At 39.4% G+C, this 21,129-nt stretch overlaps 1 protein-coding gene across 1 annotated transcript in view; it reads right to left on the reverse strand.

The window, feature by feature from the left end:
* COL6A3 (collagen type VI alpha 3 chain) overlaps positions 1 to 19,422 on the reverse strand; it is a 100,210-nt gene extending 80,788 nt beyond the window's left edge. Inside the window, exon 1 of the mRNA XM_018559945.1 lies at positions 19,212 to 19,422. The gene's annotated coding sequence lies outside the window, so the exon portion shown is untranslated. The remainder of the gene's footprint in view (positions 1 to 19,211) is intronic.
* Positions 19,423 to 21,129: the final 1,707 nt, after the last annotated feature.

Raw genomic sequence — 21,129 nt, forward strand, 5'->3', positions numbered from 1 at the left:
TTAAGTGTTTATAATTACAAACCTCTTGTGCTTTATATTTGGGTATGTAATACATAGAAAGAATGGGAAGCGTTTTTCAATTGCCAATTCTCAAGTTGTAAATGTCAATTTTTGTCGTTGGCTATTTATTACAATTAAGCATTTAGTCTGGTTGATAAATGTTAGACCTTTCAGTTTTATTGTGTTAGTTATTTCTGTTTTGTTGTGTTACACCTTTCTGTTGTTGTTTTAGATCTCTTAAGGGAGGGAATGTATAGTGATTTTCTACATATTTTTTCTGTTTTTTGTTTTTTTATTTGAAATTAAAACTATGATATTAACATTTTTGAGATATCTTTCTTTTTTAGCCAGGCAGATCTGAAATATTGCATATTAATATTATGTAGTCTTTATCCAGCCAGCAAGTAGAACTCTAGACATTTTTTTACTTTGTTAGCACTGTATCCTTTTCAGCTGTACTGAAAGAAGTATGATATTTATAGAACTCAATGAGTCATCAGTGCATTGACTTATATCGAAACAGATGAGGTTTCATTTAGACTGAGGTAGCTCAGAAGCACACTGTTCTGCTGTGCCGTCTTTTTGGCTAATCCATAGTGCTCTGCATCATGCTTGTCATGTATTACATGCTCGATGTTAAACAAAGATTGTAAATGTTGGGGAAAAAAAGAGTCAATTTCAACCGCTAAATTAAAATTGGCCATTACATACCATTACAGATTCCCTTTAAAAGATAACTAGAATTGTTTAGTGCAGTCACTGGTAGAAATGATGTTAAAATGAAATATGGCAGTGTCACCATTATTGGGGGTATCAGAAGATGGAACGGGTAGTATACATCACTATGCCAGGATATGGAACTGGCCAGCATTTTTCACAATGTTACAACAATGCTGTTACTATAGGTAACAGCACATCACCTATCACTGTATGAGAATACAATGTGCCACAATATGTGAACCCATGCACACCTAGTCCATTATGTCCCAGGAATTAAACATTGTATTTGAACTTATTATAAGAGAACTACTGCCAGCACAATATCACAACACATGCACATAATATCATATACAATGTATGCTTATTTCCAGGTATAGTAAGCTGCAGTAGCAGCTTCACACTATGGGGTCTATTCACGAAGCTGCCGTAGGATCTGGCCGTAGCTTCGGCCGATCCTTCGGCTGGTTTCGGCCCCAGGACCCCTTCGGTTCATTAGGGAAAAGACAAAACTGCTGCAGTGCCGGTATAAATTCTAGACGCCTAGATGGTTGACCACAGACCTACAGGAGCCTTCCACATACACATTCCTATTGGCCTATCACTATGATGGGCAGCCTCATTGGCCAATAGAAATGTGCAGGAGGCAGGAAGGCGTGAACAAGCTTCAGCTGAAGTTTTGTCTGTCAGAGCAGCCAAACATTTAGCCATTACAGCATGGACTAGGAAGCTGCTGCAGGTACAGTATATGCAGGCAACTCTAGGGGGTCTATTCACGAATCTGCCGAAGGATCTGGCCGTAGCTTCAGCCGATCCTTCGGCTAGCTTCGGCCCCCGGACCCCTTCGGTTCAGTAGAACAGCTCCCGATCGTGGCCGAGCGGCTCAAATGAAATTTAAAAAACCCAGCTTCCTGCACCTTTTAGCTTTTGATGGGGTAGCGTTCATTGCTCTGTTAGGTTTTTTTTTGTCGTCATCAAGACACAGTGAGTGTTGAAAGTGAAAAAAAGGTTTGAAGTCTGTGAGGCTCGACTAACTTTGTCTCCCATCTAGGAGAAGTCTATGGGGTGGTAATGCACCTGTGCAACCAGGAGAGAGAGGACCTGTGGTGCAGGTAAAATAAATGGGGTAAGCTGTGGCAGCTGGATCTCGGTGAATATAGATGAATGTAGAGGGGAAGGTGAGATTGGTTACCTTAGAACAAAAGGGTAAAGGAATGAGAGCTTGGGGAAAACTCTGTGGTGCCCCCTTCCGTTGGTGCCCTAAGCACATGCTTATTTTGCTTATTGGTAATCCAGTCCTGCTGCATTTTACTCGGGACAGGACCTGAGCGGGAATCTCCCCAGTTGAATTATATACAACAGTAAAAGCCTGACAATAGTTCTAGGTTGAAAATGCTTTTTCTTTGCTTTCTGTATCCCTGCTGGCCATTTTCAGTGACCAACGACCCTGGAACAAAAATTAAGGGAAATCATTCCCAGCAAAGGGCACAGGCTTCATTTCCAACCCTTCTCCAATCTATCCAGTTTAAACCACATGCAACACCCCTAAGTGGCTAGATTAGTAGCCAACTTGCTTAAATAATTTCAGCCATGTTTTAATTTTGGCGTAGGGCAGAGTTAATAGCCTGGGTTTACAGTTCAATCTGAATTTAATCCAACACAGTTGATTATTCTTGGTGTCTCTGACATGAATGTTAACAGAATTTTACAGTAAAAAAAAAAAAAAAAGCAGTAGTAAATCTACCCTTCCACAAGTGCCACGTCTTTATGCGGTCACTTCACCTTGTTCCTGATCCCTGTGCCAGACAGTGACATTACCTCAGCCCAGTCATGCCGACACAAACCATTCACACTTCTCAAATTAGAAATGCCTTCATAGTATAGGGCCAATAGAACACTCTTTTCAAAATGGACATCTAATTTACAGGGACTGGAAAGAAAAATTAATGGCTGGTATGTGTCATCAATTGCACATGTTCACTGTGTGCCCAGGAATGTCCTTATAAAGAAAGTATGAAAGTGGCAAGAAAAATGGAATTTATATTTGAAATTTATTGCATATGGAATGTTTGACTGTAGACACTTAAAATCTACTTTTGTTTTCTTTAAAAAAAAAAAAAAGATTTATGAAGAACACATATTTTTACATTAGATTTCAAATGCTGGCATCGTTTGAAACTGTAACAATTTAATAAATCAAATCCAAATGTCAGCCTTTTGAAGCTTATTATGTCAAATGAATACTCTAGTCAAAATTAAAAAATATCCTAGTAAAAGATAACGTCATATGCAACCTTTGCTGCAATATTTACCTTCAATTCAGAGCTAGCCTCAGCTGTACTGCTTTTCACATTCCATTAGATGTCCTCTCAGTCTTCGAGGTTGAAGGACCCAAAGCATAATTTAGCCCACTTCATCTGAGCCCAGGACGTCATGGACATGCCCCAAGCCTGTGACTAGACAGTGAAGGTGAAGAAATATAGTGATGAGCTCATCTCTGTTCTCTCCTTCTATCAGAATGTTCCTTGCACTCCAGCACAACTTATTGGCTCCTTATACTGTTTCTCACTTTCCCTCTCCTGCCCTGAGCTCTGCTGCACTGGGACTGCAAGAGGCTGATTCCAAGTCAAATTCAGGTAATTACGCTGCTTGCCAAAAGCAAGATAGATTTAATGATGTGATAATGAATACAGAGGGGCATTAACTTGTGCCTTTTACATTTGCCAAGAGTTCAGTTTTAGGAGCCTCCGAGCTTTGGCAATGAGTTAGTTGGATGTAGAGAGGTGTATGCTTTGTGGTCAAGTACTAAATCTGACATCAGACTAGTAGGTTAGATATAAGACCTTTCTGTGTGTGTGTTTTTGAAATCTTATAATCCTTCCAATGATCAGTAAATATGCGGGCTGCGATAGGATCTAAGTAGTTGTGGGGACATCAATTAGAAATTAATGCCGTGCAATCAAAGTTATTTGTAAGTGAGAAGCAATACAGGCAGGTCATTATTCTTCTGGCTACAGTGCTCCTTAGAATTGCTTTGTGCATAAACAATGACTAAGTTCTCCTACTTTCCATAATCAACAGTTAATTTACAATATTTAGGCAGAAGCTAAAATATTTATACAGTAGAAATGACAGATGTGTACAAGCAGAACCTTTGTTACATGCTGCTGTCTTACAAGCCATGGTATCTCACTTAACTCATAAAAGCCCAACTCCAGCCAAAACTTTTTTTAGTTTGTGCAGTTGTGCGATATGTGCAGTTGCAGCTGCTAGACTCATCTTCCTAACGAACCACTCAGTGTCTGCAACCCCCCTCTGCCAATCCCTGCACTGGCTTCCATTCGTCCAAAGGATAAAATTCAAAATATTAACAACCACTTACAAGGCTATCCACAACTATGCCCCTGAACATATCTCAAACCTTGTCTCAAAATATCACCCTAACCATTCCCTCCGCTCTTCCAAAGACCTCCTTCTTTCCAGCTCCGTCATTCTCCAATGCTCGCCTCCAGGACTTCTCTAGAGTCTCTCCCATCCTCTAGAACTCTATATCCCAACCTGTCCATCTATCTCCCACTCTGACTGCCTTTAGACGATCCCTAAAAACTAATCTCTTCAGGTAAGCCTATCCCACCTTAACCTAACCACTGAACCATCACATTCTCAAACAGTTCACCCCCACACAGCTACCTCCTCAAGTATCACTTGCCCCTCCCTTTTAGATTGTAAGCCCTCACGGGCAGGGCACTCCTTACCATCTTGTCTTGAATTGTATTGATATTCAGTCAGGCGACACAGAGAGGGTACACTGACAATAATGAAAGAGGTCTAATTCTTCTCCACTCTATCTACGGTTAATAAAACAATATGCCATACACTTTAGCTAAAAAGGCAATTGATATAAAAATATAATAATGTACACGTTGCATTCCTTTTTTTTAACTGTGAAATTAAATTATGATCTATCTTTGCTGGGTTCTTTCCTAATCCATTCCCTGCAGTTTTAGCACTACATATTAGCAGGATGTTGTCTGAGCCAGATTCAATTTACTTCTATGGGCCAAAAGCAATGTGCAGCAGTACTTTATCTTCCAGTGACTGCATTTGAAACCAAAAAATATTCACTGGGGAATATTTATCCACATTGCATATGTGGTTCTGAATATGAGTGATGATATAAAACTGAGTGAAGATACAAAAGCAGAATTAATTTACACTCAGACTACTTCATCATCATCCACTAGAAGCAAAGTTAATTGTTTTGGCAGAAAGTCTATTGTATGCATAAAACTCTGATAAGCCAAGGCCAAAAATTCATCAACATGGTGTGCTGTTAATAAAATGTACATGTCTAGTGATTGTTAGATCCATAGATATAGGCTGCTAAAATAACGCACAAAACGTAACTTTTCAAAATTTGCCCCACTCCTCCGAAATCACAGGGTTACCTATTAACATTTGAGGCCATCCAATTAGAAAGGATTGGGATTAGGGGCCCGTTCACACCAGAGCATTTTAGGTGTGATGTGTTAAAAAAAATCCTGCTTGGAGCATCTTTCAAGTAGTTCATTAAAACACACGTGACCTAGAGTTAAAATAGTAAGACATTTAAAATGCAGCTAAAATGCTTGTAAACTCCAGCACACACACAATACACCACACCTAAACCACAAAGGTGTGAATTTTCCCTACAAAAAGGGACAGAGGTTGAATTTGTCTATCACAGAAAGTGCCCACTGGTTAAACATTATTCCATCATATTCTCCATTTGAGTGGACCCAATTTGCGACAGGTTTGTCATATTTTGATACAGTGGTACCTCGGTTCACGAACTTAATTCGTTCCTCGATTCTGGTGGCGAACCGATTTGGTCGTGAACCGAATAAAACTGTGATCAGACAGTGATCTCGGCTAGAGGAAGCCATGACCATGTGTCAGAGCAGGGAAAATGGTTGCGGTTGTGTTCATCACCCGAAGCGGAGTTCATGAACAGAAGCAAAATTTTGCTGAACTTCCTGTTCGCGAACGGAATTGTTTGAACCGAATTGGTTGGTACCACTCGGTTCATGAATTGAACCGAGGGGTACCTCGGTTCAATTCATGAACCGAGGTACCACTGTATTTCTGAGTTGAGTGAACTGTGTATAGTTGTGATAACATCTGAAACTCATCTCATTGGTTAGGTAAAACCAACTTCACCTTTATACCCATTGAAAATACTTTTTTGTAATGTTCAACAGTAACAGCTATAGTCATGAATCTATATGGCTATAATGTATGTTTGCTTCAATTCAAAAAGCAATCTGCCACCCATACATGAACTACAACCCCAGATAAATTATATCATATTTGAATAATAGAAAGTGCTAGATTCTGGGCGTATAGCTAACAATGAAAAATGACAATTTAGGCGATAGACACAACAACACTGGCACTATGGACCTTGCTATTTTCCCGGCAATACCGTTTTTGATCCTAAAATCACAGCCATATGTTCTCATTGTTCTGTAGGTGCAGAGTTCATTCTTTCTACTCCATTTTAAATGCAGTGCATCAACTCAAGGATGAGAATGCAATGTGCTAAGCAGATGAGAAGATCAGAAGAATGTCAAATTCAAAGGGACAGGGGGATGTACTGACTGGAGCCAGCTGTTCCACAGTACGACTGATTCATTGCACATGTGTCAGTATGGGTCTGGGCTGTAGGACCATCTTTTCTCCATGGCTGGGAGAAGGTCTGCTATTCTTGCACAGCTGCTTTTTATTATTATTATTCAGCTGGCTTCAGATCTCAGCTCTCCCAATTGCTCCTTTTGGACACATTTTCATCCTAGAATCTCAGCAAATAATAAAAGTTTTTTTTTCCATAAGAGCAGAATTAAATTATTTTAACCATTTCTGAGCTGCACTTTAATATTTGCATCTTCTATAGAAACTCTGTCATAGGGAAAAGACAAACTGCTGCAGTGCCGGTATAAAATCTAGGCGCCTAGATGGTTGACCACAGACCTACAGGAGCCTTCCACATACACATTCATATTGGCCTATCACTATGATGGGCAGCCTCATTAGCCAATAGAAATGTGCACAAGGCAGGAAGGCGTGAAGAAGCTTCAGCTGAAGTTTTGTCTGTCAGAGCAGCCAAACATTTAGCCATTACAGCATGGACTAGGAAGCTGCTGCAGGTACAGTATATGCAGGCAACCCTAGAGGGTTTATTCACGAAGCTGCCAAAGGATCTGGCCGTAGCTTCGGCCGATCCTTCGGCTAGCTTCGGCCCTGGACCCCTTCGGTTCAGTAGAACCGAAGGGGTGCTGTACGGGCTATTCACAATAGCCCGTACCGCTCCCGATTATGGCCGAGTGGCTCAGCGGAGCCGAACGCATATGCATGCCGTGCTGAAAGCCAAAGCTGGCCGAGCGGCCTGCCATTGGCCGGCCGACAGCCTGCTTCTGACAGCAGGGCGGAGCCAGCCGTGATCTTACGGCTGGCTGCGGTCACTTTCAGAGAGATCACCGTCCCTGGTTACCTGCTAACCAGGGACACTGATCTCCAAACAGCTAACTCTCCCTGGCGGCCCGGGAGTCTCCTGCTCCCGGCCGCCAAGGAGAGAAACACCGCTGTGTCTTTTTTTTTTCTTTATTCTGACACGAGCGATGTCAGAATAGAAAAAAAAAAATGTTTTCCCATTGAAAAGCATTGGGACATTACTATTGGCTATTTCAATTTGCAATAGCCAATAGTAAACAAGCATTGTACCCGCCCTCTGCTGCAGTTCCCCATCAGGTCCATCAGCAGAGGGCGGGTACAATGCTAGTTTACTATTGGCTATTGCAAATTGAATTAGCCAATAGTAATGTCCCAATGCTTTTCAATGGGGGAATTTTTTTCGTTTTTTTTTTACAGCAGCAGAGCCGCCGGACAATAGGAAACTATTGGGCGGAGCTAGCTGTCACTGCTAGCTCCGCACAATCGTTTTCTATTTACTTTTTTTTACTTTTTTCACTCTTTTTCTGTTCTGCTCGGTCCTTCTGAGGGACCGAGCAGAACAGCCGAGCCGAATGCCGCTCAGCGGCATTCGGCTATTCACTCACTGCTGTTCGGCATCTATAAGAATAGCCCGAACAGCAGTGAGAAGCCTGCCGCAGGTTTGGCTCAGCTGATCCAGATGTTGGATCGGCTGAGTCGAACTCCTCCTGCACTTTGGGTCGGCCGGACATGCTGAGCATGTTCGGCCGACCCGAAGCCACGCGAAGCAAGCCGATGTACGGCTGATTTCAGCCGATGTGCGGATTTCAGCCGATGTTTTACATTTGTGCAGCAGTTGCAGAATGGGGAGGGGCCTGCAATAAATAAGGGGACCATACTTGGAGTAAAGATCCACTTTAAATTCAAGCGTACAACAGAGAAGCAAGTTGATAAACTGCAGTTGCTATGCCAGCTTACTGTTATAATTGAATTGGGAATTGAAAAAGCACCAGAGGTATAACCTGGTACCAATAGTATATTGTACCACTGGTACAATATTGCTAATTATTAAAATTTTTGAAAAAAATATTATCCGCATGGTTAGCGTTACTTATTTTATAGTATAACATTTTATATTTATAAATCAGAAACATGATTTTAAGTTAAATACCAGGCAAAAGTTTATTAAGTTTGGATACAGTTTGGAAGGGTTAAAACGTCTAATGGGTTTTAAAGCTGTCTGTACCCCCATTGGGGACATTAGCTGTTACTTTCTGTCCCAGAGACATGACAGGAAGTAAGTCAGAATCCTACATCTGACATTTGTAATTGGAACAGGTGTTCTCCCTGGATGATGGGTACTTCCACTCTTCATCTTCAGGAGACACATTCTAAATGTTGAGTACTTCATCACTTTTGTCTTGGAGAAAATGGTCACCATGACTACTAGTGATGGTGTTTCTACTCAGTGGAGACACAAATAGCAAAAAATTATAAACCTGATAATGGTTGAAGGTGCTCTAACCCCTAACCTCTTTAACACTTATTTTTCTGATTAGCAAAAATGAAATTGTATAGTTATAAAGGATATGTTTTTGATGAAATATCAAATTCCCCAGTTTGCCGAAGCAAAAATATTGCACAATCAAACAATAATAATCCAGCTACATAGCTCTGTGTTCACAACAAAAACATTTTTTAAACTTTTGTTTGGTTGAAGCACTCCACCATACCAAGTTATGTCATCAGTCTCAATCCTTTAGGCAAACATTGGTATGGGACAGCTGTTCATGTAACCTTTCAGCTGCTTGGGATGTTAATTCAATACATTAGTGGGATTAAAAGTTAGATATTTCTAAACTTCTCTTTAATTTACATTGGGGACCACCCAACTATAGCCATTGGGGGTTGTGAGAAAAATCCTGTATAAAAATAGAAAGAAATATTTACAGGGTATATACACTCCAAATGCTTTCAAATGCATCAACCTAAAGGATTAAGAGGACATACATTTTGAGAGGGGTCTAGTTTTGTTAGAGTTTCAAGTTACATTTATCTTATGTTAATATTGATGTGTAAAGATAGATTGTAATATAAGATAGAACAATTTTAAAAGCAAAACTTTATTTGTAGGTAGAGGTGGGCAGAATTTTACATTCCAAAGATGGGGCTTCTAAGTAATAACTGCTTTGGGTTGTTACATCAAAGCTTATTTACCAACCGTATACAATCAAAGTACACTGAAGGGAATGTATCAAAACTGGAGCTGACAGAATCTGGAGAAGTTTCCTATGGTAACCAATCAGCTTCTATCTTTTAGTTTCAAAGTGAAAAAGCTGAAAAGAGAAACTGATTGGTGGGCAACTGCTCCAGATTTGATAAATTGTCCCTATAGTCAATTAGTGGCCCATGTGTCTGTTTGCACTGTGTATATCCAAACTTAAGCTCACATTTACCTCTTTCAGCAGCCTCCAAAAAAGAACAAAGTCGTTGCTTTTAAAAAGTACAGAAAATCACAGCATTTGGGAGCCGTGACTTCTGCAGCGTGAGCGAGCGCCGCTGACACAGGTAAGTTAGTTGGTATTTGCCAATTTTGTATTTATTTTTTTATTAATGTTGGGGCAAATATCTACGGCTTACTAGCAGTAGATATATGTCCCAAAAAAGACTTTAATTCTACTTTAACTGAAGAAGTGTGCACAGCAGGCTGACAATGTCTTCTGTTAATTGCAAGGCAACAGCTTAGAATTGTCAGTCTAAAGCAGGAAGTGGGGTTACTGGCAGGATTTCCAGGTAAGAAACTTTGCCACAAACAAAATGATTTGCAAGACAACCTTAAACAGTGAGTGATGATGCTAAACATACTAAACAATCAATGTTAGGTTTACATATACTTGAAGAGGTGTATGTATAATTTTGTAGAGCCATTCATCCTGCAAAACTGCCATATACATTAATTCTGTGCGAATAGGCCAAATCACATGTTATTAGTATATTTTCTTTCCAGGTCAAATGTAATATAGTGAAAATGCTACTTTATGGCCACTAGATGGAGGGGAGGACCTTAAGAAATAAGTAGGGATACAACGAAAATACATTTTGTGACCGAAACCGAAAATAAAAATGTTGTCAACCTTTTTCAAATATTTTAAATTATTTTTTAATTTTTATTATTATTATTGTTATTAATATTATTTTATATTTACTGTTAGGGGCTTTGGGGAAATATTAGGCCCCTATCAGACCCCTGATATTTCCCTTTTAAAATAGAAAAGGAGACTGAGGACACAGTCCTAAATCTAATTTTCTGCAGCCCGTTATGAATAAATAGGAAGCCTCAATACTGAGTGCTTCTGTTCATTCAAAAACTGTGGAAATAGTATGAGTTAATATGTCCACAATCAACAATGAACAGGAAGTGATGTATAGCACTTCCTTTTTATTCATAACTGGGGACACAGTAAGCACACTATGTCCTCAGTTATTTACAAACACTCATTTCTGCATTTTTGGCCGTTATGCTACTGTCAGCATTTTGCCCCTAGTACCATTTCTGGCTGAAATGTTGGTGCATCCCTAGAAATAAGTAGTGGCCATAATGCTAATTTTATGAATTAATTACATTCAACCTGGAAAGAAAATATACTTATAGCTTTTGCCCCCATTTGCACAGAATAAATGTACACGTTTTGTAGGATGAACAAAGCAAAGTCCACAATAGTGTAATATCAGTTGGCAGCTTTTACCCCCAGCAAATAATCAGTTTTATAATTATTCCTTTGGGAAAATGAAGAAAGAACCGTGATTGGATGTTATGGACAATAGCTCTACCATTGTTCTAAATTTCTTTTTTTAGGTTTTCATAAATCAGCTCCTTAGTGACCATAGTTGGGGCTACCACAGTAACCTAGAACAGTACCCCATATACAATGTAGACAGGTTTACCAGTTTTACCGATTTATTCTGTAAACTGCTTGTCTGTATGTCATATAACAGCATAAATGTTGATTGCCAGTGCTCTGTATTTAATGTTTTCTGCTGATTACAGGGAAGAACTAAGTAGCTGGGGAGGCTTTCCATTAAACAAACTCCTGGTGGTCTGGTTTTGTCCTCTCTCCTTTGATGGACATGTTACACAAGCAGTGTCCCATACACAGCTGTGTGTGATGGAAAGCAGGAGGGGCAAGAAGTACCATATTTGTGAGTGATACGCAGAGCATGCCTTTACCTTCTATCAACATGTGTAAAGGACCCACTGGGAGTCTCCTCGTATCATTTGACTATGATGATAACACCAAAAAAAAAATGCTTGTGAGGGGGTCATGGAAAGATTTGTAACCTTTTGGGATTAATCCTGCTTTCACAGCTATGCAAAAACAACTTTCTTAAAGCAGAAATTGGCACATAGTCATGCTTTCAAGTGGGCTTTGAGTCAAAAAGTCACAGAATAAATCTCATAGTAGAAAGTTTGGTACAAATATAAACCCTTTATCTTTTTCTCCTGATCTGATCACACATTCTTTACATCTAGAGCTGAAACTATTTCTGGAATGACAGTCCAGTCCAAGGAAAAGGTTTAAACTCCCATGTACACAGATGGCCAGCTTCATTTAAGAAATCCTGTCACTTTGCCCATTCAGGCTCAGTAAGGGAAATCCCTTCTTAGACAGTTGTCACCAAAACAATTAGTACATTTCTCCTCTATTCCTCTTCCAGGGACAACTGAAGTTTTGTTTTTCTCTCATCTTTATTAAAGCTCTTAAGCATCACTCATTTCAAGGGACTGTCCTTCTTTCAGAACTACCGTATTTTGCTCTCCATTAGACACACCTGACCATAGGACGCAGGGAGGGTAGGGTGGCGCTGTGATTACAGCACCACAGTCTCAGTGATCACACAGAGCAGACGAAGAACGCACGTCTGCTCTACAGGCTCTATGGTGAGCTCCTATACCGTGGTCACGGGTCCCCCAGAGGAGCGGGGGACCCCGAAAACCACGATGGGGGGGCCCCGGACACGATTGACGCTCGATTTGATACAAGTGATCTGATTAGATCACTTGTTTTAAACGAGCAGCGGCTCCCACTGTACATTTAGCTCTGCTTGTCCGGAGCAGGGCCGAATGTACAAAAAAAATACTTGCCTGGCGCCCGAAACTACATGTCCCGGGCGTCTGGCAATAGGGATTCGCTCCAAAAGATGCACAGACATTTTTGCACCCCTTTTGGGGGGAAAAAAGTGATTCTTATGGAGCAAAAAATACGGTAAATCAATCTGTCTCTCCTTCCTCAGTTATCCCTCTTTTACTTCTCATGTATAGACGTCTAAAAAAAAATAGTTATTATTTGCCTTGACTTCCTGTCCTGTATACTACATAAGAAGTGAGAGGATATCTTTCCAATATGAGCAAAATCTCCTGTTAGACACTTGTCATGGTAATAGTTGTCCTCTCTGGAAGATTGATTCTCTATTTCTGTTTTGGATTTAGCCTCACTTTCATTCCTGGTGACATTGGTGATCAGGACAGTTGTTCTCTCTATCCAAATCTTTAAAAAAGTTTGCTTTTAGTTATACTTTAAATCTTTCATCCAACCATTAAATTATTGCATTTTGTGTTTAAAAAAAAATAAGTATAAAGGAAAGGTTGCGGTGAAAAAAAAGGCGTTACCAGTCATATTATTGAGTAGTATACTTAGTGCTATAAAGTGGCCCTCAATCCCATCTCAGTAAGTTGGGAATATGACAATGGTCACCAGAACACATAATGAGGTTAAATCTCCCCAAAGGGGGCACAGCTGGCAGCAAAACCTGCCAGAAGTGGCAACTATTCTACATTCTATCAAAAAGTAATTTGGCTTTACAGAGTACTTTAAAGAGTACTATCATATTTACAAAGGTTGAAAAATCATTTTGACTCTTCCATATGACAACATGGAGGCAGACCCTCACCCTGCGAGTATGTTGATTTTTCTTTTTTTTGCTTGTGATGATGGATACAGTTGATTAGGGATAGTGCCTCTGTGGACACTTTTAGCAGTTTTGACATCTATTAACTGTACATCGGTGATACTTTATCACTGGTGTATTTTTAGCACTAATGCTTATAGTTGCATATGCATAAGTCAACAAGCCAGCAATCATAACTGCCATTGAACTAAGTAATTTAAAGCTGCAAATTCAAAGCTACTCTTGCTCCCCAGGCACTACAAGGATTAAATGGTCATTTTGTTTAAGGTACCTTTAAGTGCAGTTTTACTTACCTTATCCATGGCTCTCACAGGCTCCTCCTCTCTGTGTGACCAGTCCCTCTTAGCCTCTTCTCTATGGCGCACTTTCCATTGGTCGCACTCTGACATCACATACAATGCAGGACCAGCAGTGTTGCATTGTAAATGAGGGGGCCAAGGGCTAGCCCTCATCCCAGAGCGTCAGAGGGAAGAAGAATGCGCTGACTGCCAGGGGAGCAAGGGATAAGGTAACTAAAGCTGCTATTGATTGGTACCCTAGACAAAAAATAAATAATTAAAATAATGAGCATTTAACCCTTGCAAAGCTAGGGGAGTCCCACTAGAAGAGTAGATTTTAATTTGCCCCCAGAGTTCAGCTTTAATCCCAGAGTTTCTACTCCTACAGAGGGGTAAAACCACGAAGTCCACTTCTGTATAAATGCAAAAACCTCTTTCAGTATGTTGGAAACTGCATATTTCTTAGAACAAATTCTTAAAATACACCTTATCTGTTTGCTCTGCTATTTCCCATCTGGAAGTGTTAAGCCTTGCAAAGCCTCATGGGACTTGTAGTTCCACAACAGCTGGAGTGTCAAGGTTGCCTACCCCTGTGTTAGAGCATAGGTTGTACTGTCCTCTGGTGGGATAAAGATACACTTACATTTACACATCTTGCAGATTAACAGATGCTAGTGCTGCATAGAAGCCCAGGGATGACCTAAGTGGAGTATTGCGCAAATCATCTGGGCTCCTGAAGCCTTGAGATCACATACATTGCGTGAGCTGCCAATACATTTGTACAGTTTTCTAAGTGCCAAGTAGTGATGGCAATGATAGAAAAGCCTTAATCAGATACACTGAAAAATCCATCTAGTTATTAGGACAATGGGATAACTCCACAAATCACTTGATATGGCCAAGCGACCATCTCCATAACTCAACCCCTTTTTTTTTTTAAAGAGGATCAATTTGCCTGAACTTAATTCTATGGGCTTTAAAGTAGTATTGGCTACTGTACTCATGTATTTGCTGTGCACTGTTCTGGCAACTAAGGAGTTATCAGAGGTGTCTAGGATACAGGGCTGCTCTGTCTGTATCTTTTGCCAGCATTTCACTGCTCCTGAAAACTCTCCATTTATGGAAAGCTACTGCATTCCCTGCGTCAGCCACTCCAAAAAGGAAAGGGAACTGCATTAACCCCACTGGGAAAGATAATATGAACAATATGTGGTACACGCACAATCACACACAGACATACAAAGGTTCAACGTGATGGACCTGTGTCTTTATTCAACCTCAAATACTATGTAACTATGTAACTTTCTACAGATTAACAACTACTTCTATGCTGCTGACATATATACAGTTTTTATAAAGATCTTGTATTTCTGCATATTTAAAAGAACTAGTTATGTTGCTGACTCTTCTATTATCTGTCCTAAATAAGCAGGTGTTGGTTTAAGATACATTGAGACCCATTATTCTGCTGCATTCATTTAACCTGTTTTGAAGCGAAATTTTCTATACAGTATTAAAATGATGCCATGTACAATTACAGCTTGGCAAGGCATGCATCTTGCAGTTTTGTGGATGCACTGACCTTTATCAATAATAGAATTTATGCAGGGACAGGCAATATTACTAACTCTCAGTAGGGCACCATAGCCCTCTGCCTAAAATCTAATCTGTAGATTAGAATTAATGGTGTCCAATCCAAATATTGCACAGATAAAGGTTGTCGAACCTGATACAGCTGTAGGCAAGCTGTTCAATATTATTTATATACTAGGCTAGTTAGTCCAGGTGTATAATCTAGCAGTTTTAGATGAAAAGTTGGCAACTGGGGAAAAGTGTCATGATTTGCTTGGCTCCAACCACTATCCTTACAGGGTATTACTTAAAGGGTATGAAAACATGTTCAGCACTATTTAACCCTTCTAACCCTCCTGGGCATTTCCTATCACTTTCTGTCATATCACAGAAATATAAAATGAGCTCAAGCTCTCCAAGGTGAACAGACAGCAATAAAAGTAGTCTTGTTATTAGAGTTGATAAAAGTTGGCCCTTCCAAATACTTTCTTTGCATTTATTTGCAATATTTCCATACTTACTCTTGTGTCACTGGAACAGGAAGTGAGAGGAAATCTTCCCAATGTGGGACAAAGACAGCAATATAAACCATAAACCTGACACTGGTTCCAGCCCCCACTCTACTGTAGTCATAACTAAATTAAAAAAAGACTTTAGTTTGGAGTTCTGCTTTAAGAAAACAGGTATCTAGTTACCTTTCCTGTCTGCATCAGTCAGCTGTGATAGGTTTGTTTTGCCACTGTGTTAGGATTGTTAGTGTTTTATAAAATCACTGAAAGTTTTTTCGAAGCCCCTTGCAAGAGCACTACAAATCTTAAGCAACCTGAATAAGGATTATCATATTTGTATGTAGTACTATTAACTGCTTTATTCTTTTTTATTCATTTTTATTTTATCACAATAATAATTAATTTTATTAATTTGTTTGTATTAATTGTTAATTCATAATAAAATATTAATGGTCCATGATTCAACCAGGTAATCGGTGCCATTAGTTTCTACCACTGTCATTTTGTGTGTTCCAAGACCCATATGATATTACCAGGGCAAATGTACTACTATGGGTGTGGTCTTTTTGCCAAACAGACTTGAGCAAATGCAGACTTGGTTGATGATGCTAGTACGATAGGCGCGATTTTTGAAATATAACTGCTGTTTTTTTTACCAGTGCTAAGGATTTTCTGCAATGGAAAACTGTACGGAAAACCAGCCCATAACGATTGCTGTTTGAATTCCATCTATGCACACCACAATTACTTAATCACATCAGCCATATGATTTATATATCATATGTGCTGATTCCATTGCTTTTGCTCAGCATTCATACCGTATGAATGCAATATCTTTATCTAGCAAATGGTGTCACAATCTGCTATCTGTTGTCTGTATTTCTATTTACATTAATGCTGGGCTTCATCTCACCGATGGCACTGGGAAAGAAAGCCATGGGAAATCCAAAATGTTATAGGTGAGGGAAATTTTCCAATGGGGACACCTTTTCTGGTGACAAACTGTGTTAGGATTTCCCCTTAATTTGGAGAGATTTCTTCTAGATTTCTGTTGTGTCTTTGAGCAGGAAGTGAAGGGAAATTCTCCCAATGGGATACAGACAGTAAAAATAAATGGGTTTTTACCATAGGTTTTTACCATTCCCTACTCTATCCAAAACATTTTGGGTACTTTATATACTTGTGTTGCTTAACTGTGGTAGTAAATGGTTATGTGCAGTGTGTGAAACCTCAAAAGAGGTTTATACAGTATATACCACCCAACAATATTTTCATTGTAAGTAGAAATTGACTATTAAGTAAATTAAGTATTGGTTATACAAGCCTTGTGTAAAGTAAGATGGTAATTCAGGGCACTAAAAAGGTCAAATAAGTGAAAACTGGACTGAGAGATATGGTGACTACCACTGGAAGTTCTAGTTGCTTGGATCTCATGCTTATCTAATGGATTCAATGCTGGTCTAAAACAAATATTAGTATTTCTGACTTCACTAAGTCCTAACTGACTGCATGCTTCTTCTATTATAGTTACTTACATTATTGAAATTATTGATTACTGCTTATGAATCACAACTATCTGGATTACAGAATTGTTGAATTGTTTTTATAGATCACACAAACCTGAATTAATGTTCGGTTAAATTAGGGATGTGCAAGTTGTCACTAAAGGTAGACACAGGTTAGCACAAAGTGCTCAAATGTTTGTAAGCACAACTACAAAATGCAGAAAAAAATGCATGTGACAAATGCCCATGTATATGAGCCCTTTGGGTGTTAGATAGCCTATAAAAAGTAATTACTAAATCAAGATCATTGTATGAAAAGTACATGAACATATGAGTAAATAACAGCCGATAAAAATGTCTGCCATTAATTATATCCAATGGTCATTGAAGAATTATTCTAGCGATGTAGAAAGCAGTGAGATTAGAGTGTGTGGGTGGTTCAGTCTGCCCGGCTCCACACACATTTGAAAAATATATAACTTGCAACTGACTTTTCATTACACCTGTGTCCTGGCATTATGATGAAGGGGTATTTCCTGTAGGGAATCATACTTTCCAGGCAGTTATCATAAGTTTATGACCATCCATATAATCCTCTCTTTCTAAGGTGGTTTGTATAGCTCCCTAAATCTAATCCTGCTGACATGCAATCCCTTTGGTTTCAATAATGTCAACTCTACTAAAAGATGTAAATCATTAGGGATCCTACACTCTCTCTGTTTCCTAAATTGAAATCCAATATTATGTGTAATATTATTATTACATTCCGGAGGCAATGTATGTCTCTCCATTTGCTGACAGCATCAATTGGACAGCCACAAACTACTTCTATGGGACCAAGTGGGCTATTGCTGTAACAGCTCCTAAATCCAGGATACAAGTGACTAACAGAGTTCAGTATAGTACTTATTACACAAGCTTAAATGCCTAGCATACCCAAAATGGACATGGCCACTTACAGTGCGTATACAAAAACACACACATTAATATGCATATAAATGACTTAAAACACAAATGTGGAAAATCAGCACAGGCATTACATAATAGTAATTATAAACCAGTATCAGAATTGCTGTGGAAAAAGTGATTCTAGCTTGACAGAAAAATCTTCACTTGAAGCCATGTAGAATAAATTGGAATATAAAACGTCACCAAAAGCAGCATAACATTACAGCACGGACAAAGAGGCAACAGTGAATTGGCGTGATCAGACAAAAAGCAGCAGATCAGTGAACAAGATAACACCAGCACCATAAAGGGAGATTGCATTTTACTATCATGCAATAGCGTGACCCCATTCCTAGTTACCCGGACACACCCACACTAGAAAGGCATTGGGGGACCCACAGTATACACATAACTGCACAAGTCTCCAGCGGTATGCCTGTTAATCATTAACACATAGGGGTTTATTTGGATCAATGGAAATGAAACAACAGCATAATTTAAGCAGTTTCCCCAGACAACCATTCACACTTCACTTTCAAGTGAAACAGGTTATCTAGTACACGGCTATCAGCAACAGCTCAAACTTTGCTCAAGTCTTTAAAAATCAAGTTCAGTGTCTATCATGCATTTTATCTTAATCACAAAGTACTAATTTATGTTAGATTCTTTATTACTGCTCGGTATGAAAAAAAAAGCAATGTGCCTTATACTATGATTTTATATTACTGTACATTCTTTACTGCTGCATAGTATAAAAGCAATCTGCCTTATGCTGTGTCTATCTTCTATATCTCTAATGCTCACTGTTATGAGTTAACACTGCCTTTCTGAACTGAATTACTCTGCATCCCACCATGCAAGCCTGCGTATATTGCCTCTATAATCCTGCATTATGACTTTAATTATGTGTTAGTAAGAACACATCACTTCATTACTCTCTCTTATCCTGCAGTGCCCCATATTACATTACTTCACTGTCTACCCTTTATATACAATGCTACACACTGCATCTCACTTTGTCACCCTGCATGCTATCTGTCTTAGTACATATTTGCAGTAAAAGGCAGTGTAGTTCCCTCTTTGTATTAATATATATTGTAATAAGTAAAGGTCAATAAGCTGTTCTTGAAATATGTGCAACACCCATACTTAGTATTAATACTAAAATAAAATAGCTAAACGTTTTTACGCCTTTCGCCGTATTTTTAGGCTTTTTGCAAAATGCACAGTTTCCCCTCATTGCATACCCCTGAGCTGAAGAAGAGATAGAAGGTAACTTGTCAGCTTCACACGTGTGTGCCAGTCATGTTCTTCAGGCAGGGCTCCTGTTATGCTCTGCCAGGCAGAGGTTTCTCCTCGTCTCTTAGGGCTGATGGGAAAAGAGATGGTGAGAGGTCCAGCTGCTGAGATTGAAGTTAGCAGCTCAGGACTGAAAGAGGGAAATCCAATCCCCTGCAATCCCAGCCCAAATGAGAAGCAGTCCAAAATACTCTCCCACTCTCCCTCTCCAAACCTGCCCTCTTTCTCCCCTTCCAAACCTGCCCCCCTTCCCAAACTGCTCCCATCTGGCTCCTATCACTGGCTGATGTCACTGCTTTATGTTTAACCCTCAAACCACTATGGAACGTATGTATCACAGTCATCAAATCCCTGACTTCGACAGTGAAGCAAAATCCAGGTGGTCTGTGCAGGATCCAGTCATCTTCTGCATAAAGAAGTGTGTATAAGCAGAATGGAAATAAACAGCACAGACATGGAGCAAATGCTGTCACAATTTCAATCAGAGGAGTGTAAATAAAGGAATAACTGTCAGCGTTACTATGAGGTGGACCAATGGAGAAAACAAACTAAATTATGCTACAAAAACCTTTTTTGTGCTTGTCTGAAACATACATGACAGGGGACTATGCCAGAGAGTAGGAATGAGATGTGTTAGTGATGTGTCTGTGTTTTCTCCCTGATAAGACATAAGACCAGTGTCCTGTCTACACCCACCTTCCAGCCTCCTTCTAGTCTACATTCCCTTTCTTAGAGCGAGTGAGGAGAAACTACTGGGGATTCAACTTCCAGGATTTCAGCTTGGCAAACCTACAGTTTATTTGCACTTGTTGGCAGATGATATTGAAGAAAGTTATGCAAATGGCAGAAGGAGAAGTATCTGAATTTAAAGAAATTGCAGAAATGTAATTCACTTGTTCATAGTGAATTCAGTAGATCTCTATTAGAGGTCTAATAATAATCCCAGTAGCATAAAATGCTGAAAAAGAGAAAAAGCTGTCAATTGCCATAAGAGCCTTACTCAACTGGCTCTGTGTTGTGTTGCATTGTGAGTCATTGTAAAACTGTGGACACATTTTTCGTGAATCTGTTTCAAAAGGTGACCCTCCGAACATTGAAGTGCCCATGCACATACCTGTCATAAGTCAACATAGCTCCTGGTTGTCTTAAGTGCCTTAAGGCACATGTTGGAAAATCTTTAATTTAGCATTTTTTCTCTTTTCTTTATAGAACAGGTGATGATACTGTCAGGTTCTCAGTAATGATCGCTTTGGGTCATCAAATACTGGAAATTGCCTTCTGTTCCAGGCTTTCCAACATAAACATTACAGCACAGTAGGGAGAACAAGAGAGACAGACAGACAGGAAATAAACAAACATACGAAAGCCCAACACAACATTATAACTCAAAGACAAGAGCTCCCTCTATTGCTACACAACACTCTTTGCCCCATAGCTGATATAATCATCCTTCCATTTAGGAAGCACTCTGTTGCACGGAGGAGGATTACTACCAGTGTCTATATCTGGTAAAAAGTCAGATGAAACCCTTTCTAAACAGTCCAAGGGGACCCACCATTTTGGTGAGCATGTCTCCACAACTAATCAACATGGTAATGCCAGTCTTATCCATCTATACTTTAAACTTTATATGCAAAAGGACCAGTAACCTCAGTTATTACATTTGGACCCAATTTTAGTCCACCCTCATAATTCTTACCATATGTAGAGTGCATTAATGTAAAGGGTTGGAATATAGGGAAGAATGCAAATTTTGCTGTTGCTTTTTCTCCAATTCATCAGTCAAATCTAGATTAAGATGGATCAAGACATATTTTAAGAGATCCCCATAAAAGGTTCAGCAAAGCTGACATTTGTTGTTGGACA

Source organism: Nanorana parkeri, unplaced genomic scaffold (genome assembly GCF_000935625.1).
Source record: "Nanorana parkeri isolate BGI_ZX_2015 unplaced genomic scaffold, ASM93562v1 scaffold423, whole genome shotgun sequence".
Classification (NCBI taxonomy): Eukaryota; Metazoa; Chordata; class Amphibia; order Anura; family Dicroglossidae; genus Nanorana; species Nanorana parkeri.